Source organism: Polypterus senegalus, chromosome 9 (genome assembly GCF_016835505.1).
Source record: "Polypterus senegalus isolate Bchr_013 chromosome 9, ASM1683550v1, whole genome shotgun sequence".
Taxonomy (NCBI): Eukaryota; Metazoa; Chordata; class Cladistia; order Polypteriformes; family Polypteridae; genus Polypterus; species Polypterus senegalus.
The window spans coordinates 68822840-68841458 of NC_053162.1; the positions used below are offsets into that span (position 1 = coordinate 68822840).

The 18619-nt window shown below is 39.2% G+C and overlaps 1 protein-coding gene across 1 annotated transcript in view; it reads left to right on the forward strand.

Moving 5' to 3' along the window:
- Positions 1-7080: 7080 nt before the first annotated feature.
- Positions 7081-18619, forward strand: part of LOC120535385 (adhesion G-protein coupled receptor G5-like) — a 119982-nt gene continuing 108443 nt past the window's right edge. Inside the window, exon 1 of the mRNA XM_039763192.1 lies at positions 7081-7209. The gene's annotated coding sequence lies outside the window, so the exon portion shown is untranslated. The remainder of the gene's footprint in view (positions 7210-18619) is intronic.

Consider the following 18619-nt stretch of genomic DNA (forward strand, 5'->3'; position numbering starts at 1 on the left):
ACAAAGATCAGTACAGATGAGTTGATAGGACTATTAATTAAATAAATAATATGAGATAACTAAACAGTGCAATCAGGAGACGAGCCGCTTGCACATTAGATTGGAAGTTGAGGGTTACATTTCAGGAACAATCAATTAAAAGGCAAAAGACAAGAAAGAAGAGATCTGTTCATCCATCCATGAAATATTTATAACCTGCACACAATAAAAAATGCTACTCCAGTGCATTACTGGTCCATGAATGCAGGTAATGATGCTAAATTAATTTTATGATACACAGCTATATAATAAAAGTTAATTCAACAACACTACTAAGATCTACATTCTAAATGACAGTCAGATTTAATAAAATGAGCAAAATAATTTTATGGTAATTCATCTTTTTAATGTTTTTATTTTTCTATGGAGAAAGATATATATTTTTAAATATTATTTTCTTAAAACAGAGAGAGAGAGGTTAGGAGCAGGCGCTGATACAGTGAATTACCGCACCCACCACATGACAAACCAACTCAGGCTCAGGATCCCAGGTTAGGACCCGAGTGCAGCCATGCAACGTTAATTCTGCTTTGTAATTTTTCATTATTGTAAGGAGTGAAATACATATTCTCAAAAATACATTTGTTATACTTTCATGCACAGGGTGCATGGCAGAAATGATACTGTATGTGGTACCAAGATACACAGAGCCATTCACTCCATTAGAGCCAGTTTAGAGGAAGCCAATGAATCTAACATGCATAAAATTCTGATTGTCCAGAGAAAACTCATGCGATAACAAGGAGGACGTGCCAACTTCAAAGAAATGGTGAATGGTTGGGGAACCAAAGGCTTTAGAGAAGAAAGGCATCTACTAGGTTACCTGCCTCAGAATGTTCTTGGAGAACTTTGCAACCTTCCCAGCAGGCTGCCTCTCTCTTTCTCTCACATTCATAAGCTGCTGCTCCTGCCTGTTTCCCTTTTTGGTCACACATCTTGGGCTTACTGCCTTTTAGTAGCTCTTGCACACTGCCATATACAGACACCTTTCCCCTGCATGGTTCTCTATTTTGTATGGAGGTGTCCTACAGTTTGCCCGGCCTACACCATCCTATTGGTATCATGGTTCCCTGCTAGCTCTTGTCTGCCAGAAAGAGATTATTTTAAATATATATATTTGACTGCTAGAGTACTTATTGCAAATGATTTCAGTAAAAGATGTAAATATATTTTGGCCAATAGAGAGAAGCTTAAAAAGGATTGCATTCTACTGTGAATTCTGAGGAACAAAACAAGCAAAATATGATACTAAAAAAATGAATATGTGTAAAAGGTAAAACTAACACATCATTTACACTGTCCTTCTAACTGTAACCATCTACTTGAGCCTGTTTCTTCATTTACAAAGTCAAATGTAAATGTAAATCATACACCAGTAGCAACACAACCCTGCACAGGATGCTAGTCCACTGCAGCGCACACAGTGACACTGAAACATTATATGCCAAATTAGAGTCACCATTTAATATAACACAGGGATTGGAAAGTACGCTGCACAGTTGAAAAAAACTGCATAAGGAGAATACTGTATGCCAGTTAAAACAATCAGAAACCAGGATGAGAATGAAATCCAGATTCTACATCTACAAGGATGCCGCACCAAGTATTATACCACCATACTGCATTAAATCAATAAAAGAGGTATAATCATGACCTGTGTTAGCAGTCATATGCCCTTGTGGTCTTCCTGAACTATAGTACATTGTCCAGTATACTGCAGACAGGCTTTGGAATTCACGCGTTTAAAACGTAGGAGGTTTGAACATCCTTCTCTCTTCACGTTACTTTGCTTCGGTCCAATGTTCAGCATAGTTGCATCACAGAATCAGCATCCGGGGTTTGAGTCCTGTCATTATGCATGAGGAGTTTGCATGCATGGCTCTTACTACGGGTATTCTGATTTTCCCCAAACATCACAAAAATTTCCAGGTAGGGTTAATGTGTAACTTTAAAGTGTGAGTGGGCCCTTTGATGGACTGGCACGCTATCTGGGCGCAGTATGCTTCCTTGCACTCTTTGCAGCTAAATTAGATGTAGCTCCCCAGCCACCCTGAATTTGATTAAGAGAAGTGGAGGCTTAGCATAGAATAAGCAAAATTAAACCAAAACAAAACAAAGCCTTACTGGCGCATTTTTAACCTTTATGTCACACAGACTTTCAAGATGAGGAAGCTTCCCTAGTTACCCACAGACTCAGTCGAAAAAATTTTGACCCTACACTTCATTCTAGTTTGACTCGTTACTTTTCCCCCCTGGCTATAGCTTATGACACACTGTATATTTTTAACTTTTCCAGACATATAGAAGCCATGAATACCTTGCCCTAGGGCCACTTTCTTGATTTGTGTAACAGTATCACTTGGCAGCTTCTAGGAACTTGACATCGCTGATGGCTGACTAGCCCTTTTCAAAGGATGGGCCCATTGTGTGGTCACAGCACAGATGCCTTCTTACACCAAGCAGAGTCTCCCAAGATATGTTATGTGTGACATTTCCTTCAAACGTAAAATGCCATCATCCACCGGCCTGATACTACTTCTTCTACTCAGAACTCAAACTCACGACGTCTCCATGACCAGCGGTAGCAGATGCAAGAACCTGACACTACAATAACTGGTTGCAGAGAAAGACAAACATTTTGCAAGATATGTCCGGAAAAAAACAAATTCACTTCATTTTCATTATCAACATTGCTTGTTGTTACTTTTACTGGAATGTGGTAGTTCTCTGTGAATTTTAAAAAATGAACACTAAAGCTATTTGAGGTGTAAAATGATGTATTTTTAACATCAAGTGTCTTTTAGAGTTGGTAGCCTATCCCAGAAGCATTTCACACAAGGCAGGAACAAGCTCTAAGAGGCATGTAGGCCAACCACTAGGACAATCCTTCAAGACATCACCTTGAAATGGGAACAAGAAATGAGTAGCTGGAGAAGAGTTACGTGAACTTGGAAGAAATGTGCAGACAGATAAACTGAACTGAGATCTCAGGGACTAACAGGCAGTAGTATTAACCACTGAGCCATAATGCCACCCACGTTTGAAACAGGAAAACACAAAATCATTTTTGAAATCAAATTAAAGATGAATAAATGCACTGATGAGTCCAGTTTGCTTTTTTTAGGAGCTCTTTTCTCATCCCTGTTGTATAATGCTCTTTTTACTTGTCAATCAAGGTCACACACCGCCACAATTAATCAAGTTGATTGGCTTCAACTTCAGTGAGTATTGAAAAACGTATAGCTGTGGCAAGCATCAGCTTCAGTATCGGACTGCATTTTTATCAACAAGCAGCAGAGAGCTAAAGATGACAAATGGGTGATTGTTGCAAATGTGGTTGTGAATGATAAGGAGTTGGTCTGTGGTAAACTAAAAGTCTCATGAGAACAGTGGGTCTGCAAAAGTGAAGCAAGGAGGCACGAGTTTATGAGGTCCTTGTAAAAAGAAAAATCTTAGGTGTTACAATTCCATGTAAAGCTCATCATAATACTTTAAATCATACCACCAGCCCTTTATAAATGCTGTTACAAATGTCTAATCCACCTTAAGTGAAGGACAAGGGTCTCTGTGTGTGTCTGTCCAGTTGCTAGGTGACAGAGAGAGAGAGAGGTTGGGAGCATGCGCTGGTTACAGTGTGTTGCCACGCCCATCACATGATCGAGGGCAACCATGAAATGGGTGACACCTCAGCACCACACTAAACGGCGTGGCGTTTCATACAGTGGTTGGAGTGCCAATCCTGCCACCAACCCTCTACGTTTCCAGGGGGTTTTGCAAGGCTAGATGCAGATGAACATCATACCCAGGACACGGCAATCAAAGGTTAAGGTTAAAGGCCTTGCTCAGGGGCCCAACTCAGTAGAGTCACTTGTGGTGTTTATGGGATTTGAACTGGCAACTTTCTGATTGCCGGCACAGATGCCTAGCCTTGGAGCCACCACTCCACCCACAGTTGCCAGGGATTAGGAAGGAAAATGTAAAAATTGGTTAAACATGGAAAAAATCAAACACATAATAAAAATCTCAAATAAGGAGCTAATAATAAGAAAAATGGTCTTATTTGCCTTTTCTATTGTCCAATTCTATACACCAGTAACAGCAGCATGGTAGTGACTTTCTTGCACCAGCAAGGTCCAGGTGAACAAGGTTTAGAGCTAAAATACTATTGACTGATAACTTTGTGTGGTGGGCAATGGATGAGTGAAAGTAACGATAAATTGACAAACACATTGAGAGGCCAATGCCCCAACACAACTAGGCGAGACTCACAAAATTAGGCCAAAGTGCCAGCGACCACCACCACAGTTTCCCAGCAAAATACTTTTGACGAGTGGTAAGTTCGACATGAAAGGATCTGATGCGTAATATTATACCAGACCAATTGGGCAACCTATGTATCAAATAAAAAACATGAGATCGCCATTGGTTACTTATATTTCAACCTGTCATAGACTTGTTGCGCAGTTTGTCTAAATAAATAAAATTATAAGTTGTTTGCATATCTATTGGTTTGTTTGCCAATTATGTAAACATGACCAAACCGAGTTTCATGAAAGTTTGCATGTGTGTTGTTGTCGGTTGAACTTAAAATACGTTATATGTCACATTGGGGAAAGGAGTTACTGTATAATGGGACGGGATCACACAAAAATACACACCAACACTGGGCCTGCAATTTTAGCTGCTACACGTTATCACTTCTCTCAAATTAGTTGCCGTAAAAATGAAGACATAAGGCAGATTTCCCTCATATTTGGTTATAGAGAGCTTCACAGTATGTTAATATGTAGTTGTAATACAGTATTTAAGCATATGGATTACTCTAGTCAATTCAGCTGATAAAATTCTATCATTGATATGTGACATACTGTAGTAAAATTTGAAGTCTGAAAATGTCCTATTGAAATATGAAACTGACACCCAGAAAGGTCTTATGGTAAGTTAAAAATACATACTTTTATTGTTAATAGAACAAGTCTATGTTTGAAAAGTTAATGTTAAAGATTGTCACACATGTGCACATGGGAGGCAGCTAAAGGACTCAAAAGAAGGTAATTCCCTGTCAGACCTTATCTACCCACAGACTAAATGCGGGAAATTCGTCCCAGCTCCCATGACGTCATTTTCAGTTCCACCCGAGAACACGTCATTTTCGGTTCTGCCCCAGAAGACATCACTTCCATACCAATAAAAGAGCCCACCTCCTAATGACCTCATTTCCAGTTCCAATCCCACGATTCCTCCTCTTCTTGCTTTTCAACTTTGTATCTGCCATGTTTCCTAACCTGTTCAGTTCTGTTTTGGACTCTTGTCTGTGACCATTTTCCTCAACCGGTCAGTTCTCAAGTATACGGTAGGCTGCCCCTAACCTCTTTGTTGTATCAAGGCTTGATTATTTACCAAATGATAAAAAGGAAAATATCAATCTAAATGTACAACACAGTACAGAAAACGTAATGTAGTTAGCAAAGGTAATTTGAACGTATGGGTTTTAGGTTTAATGTGCACCTTTCCGTGTTGTGTTGGCACTGTCCCATTTAGGTGTTGACAACATTCTGCAATAAGCATTTCATGTTTGTTTTCTTTTTGTTTTTTTTTCTGGAGGAGTCAACGAAAGTCCTGATAACCCTGCTCATCCACCAATTAAAATATGAAATGCAACAAGTTAAAGGTTAATAAAGTTCAGTAATATACAGTCAGTCAGTCATTTGGGTCACAGGGTCTGCTGGAGCCAATCTCAGCCAACTCAAACATTTCTAAAGTTTATAATTACTTTTTACTCTTCATCTTTCTGACCTGGGCAACACCAAGTAACTTCACTAGTCTAATTAAACATCCGTCTACCTCTGAGTCCACCCTTTCCATTGCAGTGCTGTGGGGAGCTGAGGCTGAATTGACCATATTGGGCACAAGTCTAAAAAAAGTAGATTGTAGATTGACTGTCTGTTGAGACCCTCCCTGGGCATTTTACAATAGAAATGGTGCACACTAGCGTATTATAGTATTATAGAATGTTCAAGCACTGTACCTGTCACCACCGTTCCTCTGATGTCTCAATATATTTGAAAGAAGGAGTAGATTACATTCACATTAGGATAAAGAATGGGAATGGTTAGTAAGAGCGGGTCAAGATGATTGCCCCATTTTTTTACTTTAGACAGGTGACTGATTGCCATTGATGGGCTATGAACAGCTGAACCAGCAGGTCTGACGATACGCCGTACTACATAATAACTTTTCAGCCTAGAATTAAACACCGAGATTTACTGGCTATCCCTTACAACAGCAGTCATATTTTGTCCATTTTTGGGAGCCATGTGTTTAAAGGCTCTACAGTAGTCTTAATTATTCTTAAAATGATCAGAAAGCTTACATCTTATCATAACTACGTATGTTTCAAAATGCAGGAATTAATGGACATATTTTTCTATAAGGTAAAGGGAAGGTGGACAAAGGTTGCAGAGAGGGGATTTTGAAACTGTCTATAAATATAAATTGTAACACGTATAGTCCAAGTCAGAAGACACGCTGCAATATTCAGTGTCTGCGAGGTTGTCTTTGTGTGTGTTCCTTCTGTCGTGGGGTCTGCCGCCACTGCTCCCTAATGCCAAAAATGCTAAGCAGCAACTAGACCAGACATGTACACTTAATGAACATAATATTTTCAGTTAAACTTGCACTTAAATTCGGCAACTGCTTGTACACATACAATCTGCCACCTTGTAACAAATAACAGACAGGTGCCTTCTACTTAATTGCACAAAGGCTTTTCATTTGACTGCTCTGTTTTAAATTCCCATACATTTATGTGACCACAAAGGCTCTTTTCCATGAAGCTACCTTTGTTACCAAACTGTATCTGTTACCACAGGATTTGAGAAAGGATTTTCAGTTGAAAGGTGCCTCCTTATCAAAAGCTTCACACTGTGCCGGGGACTTTTTTTTTTTTTGAGCTCATTGCCAATTGGGTGCCTATGGCCACTCCTTATGCAAAAGATGTGGGTGTAGGGAGGCATCAGAAAGAGGCCATTCATACACTGAAGTACAAGCAGCTGCGATTCTCACTTTTTCAAAACCACATGGACAACTGACATCTCTCAAACCAAGCAGGAATATTAATATATGGGAAACAAACTGAGAAATCTGACAAAATAGCAGACTCTTCTCAAGGTAGGATAAATCTGGCCTCGGATTTTTGCCACAGCTCGCTGTGGACCACTACAATTCATGGTTCATGAAAAGACTCTTTGTTTTCTATTCTCTCTATGTAGTTCTCTAGCTAAGTATAACTAAACAGAATTTTAGTATTGTTTTCCAGATAATCAAGGCTAAAACATGTATGCCTTTACTGAATATTGAATCAATAAAGTACTTTTATGACCTGTCACAAAAGAAATTAGAAATTGGTAAACAGAGTAAAGTGCTTAAATATTATAGGCATTTGTCTTATACAGTACCTTCCAAATAATGCAATCTAGACGTCAAAGGGTTGAAAACTAAATAAAAGGAAAGGAACAGTAGAAAAAAATTAACACATTAACCATGTTTTGTAACACAATAAACAGAGCATTCATTCATTCATACAGTGAAAGTCCTATTTGCAGCTTGTTTCATAAATTATTAACCATTTATATTAACCAAACAGCAGACATTACGTGTGCTCTTTGACATTGGGAAACCAAAGAAAATAAGCCTTTGATCTTTTAGTGGATTAAGAAAGAAAGAAAGAAAGAAAGAAAGAAAGAAAGAAAGAAAGAAAGAAAGAAAGACAAACCTTCAGGGCAAAACAATGAGGCTTTCAGACACAATGATTTTATTAATTATTTATATCTGCATAGTAAAAATGTCATCTGTTGACGCCTTTGCGATCACAGCCAAAAACAGACAGTTATTTCATATCTTTTTTGTATATAATATAAACACTCAGCTCTCAACCTCTGCAATTAAAGACAGCCGGTTGTTTCCTTTAAAAAATAAAGAATCCAGTTAATTTTTTACAAACCCTATCACACCTACTGCTAGGACTCATGGCACACTCGAGAATGGCATAGCAAATGGATTTGAAAAGCATTCCAAGGAGAATAACAGGTGCCAACTATTTGGTTTTCCTCCCGTTCATGACAATGCCATAGCCTCCACTACTGTCAGTGCACTCTGGAAGTGAATAGAATGCAGTGTATGTACCAGGCACACGTTAGTTGTGTGTGTAATCTGTGCCGAGTGAGAATGATGTCAGCTCACAGAATGGTTGTAAGCTCCGAACCAAAGGTGACACAATGAGTGCTAAGCGTTGCCAGGGCTGTCTCAAAGGCATTGACAGAGATGAGGAGGACCTATTCAACTGGAATTTCTCACAGGAATCCTACTCACAAAAGAAGTGAAAGGGCACCATTCAGTATCTCTGCTTCTTTATTCTACAATGAATTGCCTGTTCCTTGCAGAGGAGCTTCATGCTGAAAATAAAAGTCAGTTAATGAGCAGTTAGCAAGTGCAAGATCAGCAACCCTGTGCAGTAGGCTAAGAGTTTGCAGAATTAAACAAATCAAATACACTCTAAATATATAATATTACATTATGAATGGTACTGGAGGAAATAGTGATACTTTTAGCAGTTCAGTTTCAGACTGATTTTGAAGCTTCTGTGTTTTCAGAGTGGACTCTGCAGGGTCTCAACATGGATTTGCTCCCACGGTTTATACACAGACTGTTGACGTAATTATGATTGTGAATTGACTTTACTGACTATGTCCTATGCATTCTGCAATTTATTTACAAGAAGTGTTTCTGCCTAAAGAGACCCGGGTCTGTGTGGAGTTTGCATGTTCTCCCCGTGTCTGCGTGGGTTTCCTCTGGGTGGTCCGGTTTCCTCCCACAATCCAAAGAAATACAGGTTAGGTGGACTGACGATTCTAAATTGTCGCTAGCGTGTGCTTGGGGTGTGTGTGCCCTGCGGTGGGTTGGCGCCTTGCCCGGGATTGGTTCCTGCCTTGTGCCCTGTATTGGTTGGGATTGGCTTCAGCAGACCCCCGTGACCCTGTGTTCGGATTCAGCGGGCTGGAAAATGGATGGATGGGTGGATGTTTCTGCCTTGCTTATTTTAATGTCTGGCTTCTTTTCTCAATGTAGGTGGTATAAAAAGAATGGATCTTCTAAATAGTCCAAACAGTTTTCGTCTAGTAAGTTTTAGGCTGATTTATCATATAAAGTGCTTCAATTAATGTTAAACAATTGAAATATTTATTCATACATGTGGTAAATGAACCTAGTCCAAATAAAATTTATGTGTAACCAGCACTAGATGTTGGTATACCAGTCAACTACAGAACTCTCTCACATTTGCCTAATTTAATGTCAACTAACCCAACATGCAATTTAACATTAGGGGGACCAGCTATCCTATATGTCCCGGAAGACTGGTATGTATCAGTTCCTAATGAGGTGTCTTACCTAGAAAACCTTAATTAGTTATTTTAGTCCATCCATCCATACATCCATTTTCTAACCCGCTGAATCCGAACACAGGGTCACGGGGGTCTGCTGGAGCCAATCCCAGCCAACACAGGGCACAAGGCAGGAACCAATCCCGGGCAAGGCGCCAATCCACCGCAGGGCACACACACCCCAAGCACACACTAGGGCCAATTTAGAATCGCCAATCCACCTAACCTGTATTTCTTTGGATTGTGGGAGGAAACCACCACAGAGTTTTATGCAGAAATTGCATTGTTCACATTGTAGTAAACATGAGACTTGACATTGCATTGGGGCATTACGTTTGATCACGTCTGTTCTAAAGGACAAGAAGTGAGCAGTCCAATGTCCTGTGACTGTGGGGCTCAAGCCTATTTCAAAATGCTTGCTAGCTACTGTAGATAGTTTGCTTTAGCTACTGTTTGTATGCAGGCTATGAAAGTTATCTTCAAGTGAACAATACAGCACTTGTACGGAGAACAACTATGCTAACACCTCCACCTATTAGCATTTTCAAATTGCTTTTTTTTTAATTATAGCGCCACTGCCAGTAACACTACTGACTGGTTTAAATGTTAGGTTGCAAAAGTAACAGGTTTAGTTATGAAATTAAAGTCTGAGGATAATAGTTCCCATCCAATGTGGAGGCCTGCTTCCTTTTCTTTGTTGCTGTTGTTGGTGTTGACGTATGTAACACATTATCTACAGAGCTCTGATATTCGTAGTCGATACAGTATGACCTGACTGTCTGTGCAAGGGTTCCTTGTAGTTCAATGGTGCTGTCATATGTGCGAGCAAAAGATACGTCTGTGCAGTCTGATACTGTAGCAGAAAATTGGAAAATAAAAACAATGCGTTGATGCATTGATTCTGGAATAATGTGGTCAGCCGATCTAACATGCAACCTTTACAATGACATTATAAGGTTATAAAGCCAATGGATTATATCACTTACAAAAACAGAGGCAGCTGGAAACCAGAGTAAACCCTTCCATATACCAGAAGAACATGAAAATGCCCCACACACAGTAGCTGGACTGAAAATCAAACGCAACCATTTAAAGTTATGAGGCAACAGCAACAACAATTTCACAGTCAAGCTGAATTACAGATTGTGGATGGTACAGAAAGTAGATTAATGTATTATAAATAGTATAACAGGAAATTTTAATACTAGGGAATAAACAGCACAAGAAATATAATGTTAGGAATTAATAACCCAAGCACTTCTCCAAGTGCCATCTTGCCCCTAAATTTATATCTAGTGTTACAGGGATGAGGAAAGTATTCCAGCAGTACTGAGTGTAAGGTAGGATCCAACCCTAGCCAATATGCCAGTCCGTCACAGGGCCCACTCTCTAACAGACACGCTCACACTGGCAAATTTAGAGTCACATTAATCTAACATACATCTGTTAAAAATCAGAATACTCAAACGGACATGCAGAAAATGTGCAGGCTCGACAAAGACAATGTCCAGATGCAGGACTCAAACTTAGGACATTAGATTCATGGGGCACTGTATTACCATGCTGTCTCTTCTAAATGTCTAAAACCTATTATTAAAAAGTAAAATACATACAAAGAATTATATGTTTTAACCTTCCTGCAATGAACTGTGATCATATTTAAAGCTGGTCATTATTTCTTGTGGAATAGAAAGTAGGTTGGAGGTGAGGAAAACTGGACAGATTCTGATTAGCAAACGTTTCTAATTTGGAGTTAGTAAAAGAATTGTGTTGATGGAAAGTAAAATTTGGAGTGTAATTGTAGGATGTGAAGACGTTATCTATGCACAAGTCTCTAAGTGAGTTAATCCCGTATGTTATTTTGGCATTTATGCACATAGGGCACACAAGGCATGTTATCATCTGAGAAAACACAATTCTGCCATTCAGTTAAGATGTGACCCAAAGAGAGCTTGTCTGCTGCCACCTATTCATTTTTTTCAGGACTATTTCACTTTTTGATTTATATTCTTGGTTCCAATTAGAAAGAAATGATATACTAATATACTCATATGTTCCTCCCTCACACTATGCGACTCTTCAATTCCACCTGGGGGGTAAACGTTAACATTATACAAAGTTATTGTCTGTTATACCTGCATTTTTATCACTCTTTAATTTAATGTTGTTTTTTATCAGTATGCTGCTGCTGGATTATGTGAATTTCCCCTTGGGATTAATAAAGTATCTATCTATCTATCTATCTATCTATCTATCTATCTATCTATCTATCTATCTATCTATCTATCTATCTATCTATCATATAGTGCCTTATCTATCTATCTATCTATCTATCTATCTATCTATCTATCTATCTATCTATCTATCTATCTATCTATCATATAGTGCCTCTATCTATCTATCTATCTATCTATCTATCTATCTATCTATCTATCTATCTATCTATCTATCTATCTATCATATAGTGCCTTATCTATCTATCTATCTATCTATCTATCTGTCCCTATTGATGCAAAATTAAAAAAATAACTGTAAGTACAGTGGATTCAGAAATTATTCAGACCCCTTTGGCACACTTTACCGTGTTGTATATTTTATGTTAAATGGATAAATTTGCCATTTTTGACCATCAGTCTACATTCGACAAATGACAAAGTGAAAATGGTTCTAGAAAAATGTTCAACTTCAAAAATGCAAATATCAAAAACTGGTTCGGGAAAAGAAATTTCCTTGAACTTACATGTATGTCTGTCAGTTAACAAACCTCTTGCCTGGCCTGTCTTGTCATTCCCCGGTGACCTGTTTAAATTGCCATTTTAGTTCCAAATGTGATTTTGCTCTTTGTGCCCCTTTGTGTCTTGAGTTTTTCAGGCCTTGTTGAATTTACATCTTCAGTGCCCCTGACCTTTGCTACCAGACTGTTGACTGTGGAATTTGTTGTCTTTCTTCTCTTTCTTTGGCCCAGAATGTGCTTTATTTGTTTATTTCCTTGGCTGCTGTTTTGACCATATAGTATACTGACTTTATCTTTTAAGAATTTTGTATTACAAAGGTGCAGATCCTGCACAACTAATGCTGCCTTTGTCCTGCACTGATTAACTCATTATACCTACTGCAAGTGTACTGTATTCAGTAGTACCAAGACGTCAACATACGGTTATTTAGGAGCGAGAATGGCAGAAGAAGCCACTCCAGATGAGGTCAACATCACACAGAGCAATATAAGAGATGTTTCACTTAACACATCTAAATGCACAAACCTTTTTGTTTATTTTATTTTATTTAATTTTTTTAACCACCTTGATGATCATGTTTTTAACACTATTTTGTTTATCATTACATTACAATTCGGCATGTTACTATGTCCCCCCTGGCCATTGAACCTTACTCTTATTCGATGTTAATTAATGTTGATTTATTTTGTTTTATAATTGTGTCTTTCTTTTTTCTATTCTTTAATATGTAAAGCACTTTGAGCTACTGTTTGTATGAAAATGTGCTATATAAATAAATGTTGTTGTATGACCGGTAACATCACCTTGACAATGTTATGAAAGACCAGTGAAAATGTTTTCAGAAAAGTTTGCAAATCTATTTAAACAAAAACTGAAATCTATCATTCATTTAAGTCTTCAGACTCTTAACTCAGCACTTTGTGAACCCCACTGTGCAGCGAGCACAGCTTCAAGTCTCGTACAAGCTTTGCACTCATGGGTTTGGGCAGTTTATCCCATTCCTCCTGGCAGCTCTGTAGGATTGGATGGGAAGCATCTGTAAGCTGCCGTCTTCAGGTCTTTCCAGAGATGTTCTATGGGATTTACGTTTGGGCTTTGGCTGGGTCACTCAAGTACGGTCAGAGACTTAACCCAAAGCCGCTCAATAATATACAGACAAGGTCAGAATAACCCAATGACTCAATGAAATGAGCTCCACATTGGATATTTTATTGTAAAGTAACCCATACATTTCAGCAAGTGCGCATATACATATTGCTGAGCAGACCCCCTTGGGTATTGCAGCGTAATGGGTGTTGGAGATTTGGGTAACACCCAGGATGCTCTGAATGGTAGATTCGTAATCTCTGCACAGAACAATCTGACTCCCACCTGATGTAGCAATTTTTTTGGTAACTGCAGAAATCTTCTTGAACCGAATGTTAAATGCAACATTGTGGTTTCCAAGTAATTTGTTTATACTAAACGGCTACAGAGTTGCAGATTTCATCTGGTGATACTGCTGCAGTACACCCACATCCCTCAGCAATGGTGGATGCCTCATCTTTGAAATTTAATTTAGAGAAAAAAAGGGACACAGAGATTCCAGGAGCTGGCAGCAGGCACTGTGCCCGGGACTTAATTTGGAACCCACAACCCTGGAAATGACATTGTAGGTGTCCTGTAAATAAACCGCCTGATGGATAAACATGAGATGACGGAAACAGCTAAGGTTAGCTGGCAGGGTAGTACTGTTGCTGAAGCGTTAAAAAGTGTAAGAATGCCAAAAGCGTTGGCATGATGCATTTTTGTGTTGGCAAGTAAGCAACCCACACACCTTCTAGTATGGAGTAAACCTTAATATACAACAACAACAACATTCATTTATATAGCACATTTTCATACAAATAAATGTAGCTCAAAGTGCTTTAAGCCTGTGAGGGAAAGACCCTTTTTAATTTGTACTTTTTACTTACATCTTGATACTTCCTGTGTTACTTTCCACCTTTGCAGTGTTTCCCTTTTATAATTTTTTAATAATGCAATCATTTCATTCTGGTTTTGGACACACACATCAGTGACTTAACTATTTTTGTCAGGCTTTGTTTTTTCCCCAGACAGTTTCATCATTTCTGACATTATTTTTGGTTGTTATGCTAAGCGCTGAAAACTGTGAAGAGCCTAAGGGCTTTGAAATTCTTCCAATGAAGGAAATACAGGAGCTTTCATTTTGTTGTTTAAACTGGTGCTTTGAAAATGACCGTGTTACTACTACCAAATTCAAGAGGGCTACAGTATGCCTCACACCTCTTTCTATCTGGTGTCAGGTACCAAGGATGCACAATAATGTGCGAAATGCAGACAATCTTTAGTATCTTTCACACCAACCTAGCATAGTGTTTCTGAGGGTGAGAAATTGAGAATATTCAATATACCTGCAGCAGTCTGAGACGGGCAGACAGCCCAGCACACACAAAGGGTGCCAGATAGTCTGCATGCTACCATACCTGGTAAGTTTAAGCAACATAGGAATCATTCGATGGTTTGGGTGCAGATCCCTGGGGCCTCTAGATGCCTTTATGTTCTACTGGTCTTAACCACAGAATGAGGTTTAGAAGTCACCTGCAGTCACAATCTCAGAAAGTTCACAATTAGGGAGTGAGGTTGGCTAAAGAATGATAGACCTGGTTTAGTTGAAGGAAAAGAGAGAAGGAAGGGGAGAGGGAGCCATCCTGTTAGCAAGTCACTAACTAAAGAACCCTCTTTTTACAACAATAGAAGTTCCAGTGGTGGACGCTTTTAGGGTGGTGGACTTGTGACATTTCTATTGTATTAGAAGCCAACAAATATAATAATCCTGATACAAACATATCCACATCTTCCTTTGAACTAAACACATGCACACAATCTGCTTGTACCTGCCTTCTTGTAGTAGTCTGCACGTCTGATGACACGTCAGACACAGCAGTAATTTATGTGAGAAATGTGCCTAATAAAATAATGACATGGTGTATATTTCTAAAACCTTCACCTATGAAGATCATTTTATACTTTGGGGAGACAGTGTGTGGCACCCCGTCTAGGTGTTGTTCCTGTCTTACACCCAATGGTTACTGGGATAGGCACCAGCTGCCATTCCTGCCCTGGATAAGTGGATTCAGAAAATGGATGAAATGGAAAATGTAGTAAAAGTGACAGACTGGTTAATGCTGCTGCATTGCAATTCCAGGGGTCTCATAGCCTCACCCCCTCACTCCTTCATACAGGGACAATTTAAATTCATTAATCAAACCTAACCTGCATGTCTTAGGGATACAGGAACTGAGGTACTTCAAGAAAACCCATGTGGGCAAAGAGAAATTGTGTGATGCTCATGGTGATGGTGCCAAGGCCAGTATTTAAACCAAGGACTTTAGAGATGTGAACCTAGTCACCGTGGTGTCGCTATGCTGCCTGTTTTTGATTTTATGTCTCTCTATTATAAAAGGAAATCCTGGGACGAGACTTTCTTGGAGATAATTTCAACTCCCACGAGAGATCATTTTAGGTCCCGTGAGACAAGACTTTTTGCCAAGAGATTTTGACAAGTCGCGCCCTCCTCTCAAACATTTACAACTATGTCCACGGTCCAATCACTTCTCATTCACGTGAAAGCTGTTGTCAGACACAGTTACTGTGCTCTCAGCTCCAAGCGGGTTCGGAAATAAAAGAGAAAGAGTTGAAGACAAAGTAGAACGTTGCAAAGAGGTTCAAAAACGTTGGCGTGATACACAAGCAGAGAAGATCAGAGATAATGAAAGTACTATACTGTAATTCGAAAGTCTCAAAATCTGATAGTAAAGATCGCATCAGTGCTAAATCAGTGAAATAATGGAACAGCAAAAAGAGATTGAATATATGGACATCGGTGATATGACAGAAGTATGTAGATATTGTTTGGCTTTAATCGGCACATTTAGAAGACAAAAGACGCTGGCGGAGAGGTGCGAACGGTTTTAAGGTGAGCCGGAGTTATTGTAGACTTGGCTAGTTTAAACTTTAATTTAAACATTACTTTACATAATTTGTGTTGCCATCAGGGAAAAGTAGTGGTTCTTCCCAATGAAGAGGCCTATCCAGGAGAATTAAAAGATTTTTTGTTTGGTGAAAGTGATATCCACATATGCGAACGGCATAGATGCGAAGTGGCTGGTGCGTAGCGCAGGGGGTTGGCGAGCGAAGAGAGCAGAGGGCAAAGCCCCCTAGTATATAAATACTGCTCTAATGCTGCATATGATTTGATTTTCTAGTGCTTTAGTGATAATTATGACAAATATTCTATGCCTATTATTGATCTTATAATTAATTCTAACTATATTTAGAGAAACAGTGCTGTGGTGACCGAGTCTGTGCCCAGCAACTTAAGTGCCATCTTCTCCAGAGGAGGCTCTTCTAGCTCTGTGCTGTTTGGCAATACAGCCAAAGTGAGAGTTTAACAGGTGAGGTGGACGAAAAGAAGAATGGGGCTAAGCAGGGCTCGAGTGGTGTAGGTTAGAGTTTTAATTAGTTACTGCAATTCCTATAATACCCGTTGTCTTGTTGGCAAAAGCTTCTTAAAGATGTATGGATTTTAAACACATTACTGTCATTAAGTTGGCCTGGTGAAGTGCATCCATTTCCTAATTGTACTTTACTTTACATTAGAGTCCAGAGCATTTGTAGGAGGTTAACTAAGCTAAGGTCTGCCAAAAAGACATTTTTTTTTTGTTTGTTTCCTTATTCTCCATTGTCATCTGACATAACAGTATCATATTAGGGGCTCTTGTGATTATGGCATTCATTGATCATGTTTGTGAATGATAAAAACAATCTGTACTGTACTGTATGGAATTCTGATACAATTCAGTGTCTGTGTGTGGAATGCATGACATATTCAGCATTTACTTTTTTGCTTCCACTTTCTGGAATTTTAATATTTACTGACAGTTTAATGTATTTCCCTGGCCAGCTTATTATATAGTTACTACAGTCTGGAAAAATGGATTTCTGCTGATTCCTCCCTCCTAGTAAGCGAACAATAGCTTTAGAGTATTCATTTTATTAACTCAGTCAGTCATTTTCCAATCCACTATATCCTAACACAGGGTCACAGGGGTCTGCTGGAGCCAATCCCAGCCATCACAGGATGCAAGGCAGGAACAAATCCTGGGCAGGGCGCTAGCCCACCTCAGAGCACACACACACCCAAACACCAAGCACACACTAGGGGCAATTTAGAATCGCCAATGCACCTAACCTGCATGTCTTTGGACTGTGGGAGGAAACCGGAGCACCCGGTGGAAACCCACACAGACACGGGGAGAACATGCAAACTCCACGCAGGGAGGACCCGGGAAGCGAACCGAGGTCTCCTTACTGCGAGGCAGCAGCACTACCACTGTGCCACCGTGCTGCCCCTGTTTTATTAAGGACGCTATGTTTCAGACTGTTGAAAAGGTTTGACTTTCTGGGTGAATGCAGGAGGTTTTGTGTAAAGCCTGATCTGGAGTGAAATGAATGCTTTGATCAAAGGAGTATTTAAGTCCAGCACAGGCAGTAGTTTTCATCTTGTAGTGAGCTGGATATCAATGTCCTAATGTTCTACTTGAAAATGCATGCACTTCTCTTTTATTTAGATTAAATCGTTGGCAGCCCCAGGCAATGATTCAGAAACTCGGTTAATCAGTCAGCCCTGAGTAAAAAAAAAAATGGAAAGTAATCAAAACACGCAGACAGACAAGCTGCTGTTTCACAGGTTAAATAAAGAAGCATTCCTGGCAAAGCTGTGATAGTACAAAGTGGCACAAAACACCACGATTTCCTATTCAGAAACCAAAATTTAGTAAAAAAAGATAAAGCTTGCAGGAAATAATATGGACTTCCCCTTAGTCTGTATTAGTAAATAACTGGCATCATAAAATTCTATTTCTATACCTTTCAATACCAATAAAGTGCATATTATTTACCTCATAATTATTATTACTCTTTCCTACAGACTATAAACAGAAACATTCGAAGCAAGTGTTAATTTCAAATAAACATTTAATACGTGAAATCTGAATTGAAATGTGTCTCTTACTGACACCAGTGGTTTCATTTTGGATAGAGACTATATGACACATTAAAGAGTAATGTATTTTTCAAAGATCGCAGCTCCAGTGGATAAGTTATTTTTTATCAAAGAATCCTTTACTTTTCTGCGGTGGGTTGGCACCCCGCCCGGGATTGGTTCCTGCCTTGTGCCCTGTGTTGGCTGGGATTGGCTCCAGCAGACCCCCGTGACCCTGTATTTGAATTCAGCGGGTTAGAAAATGGATGGATGGATGGATCCTTTACTTTTTCAATTTCAGACAAATTAAAAAGAAAACTGAACAAATATAATTCATATTTGGTTATAACATTGTTCCC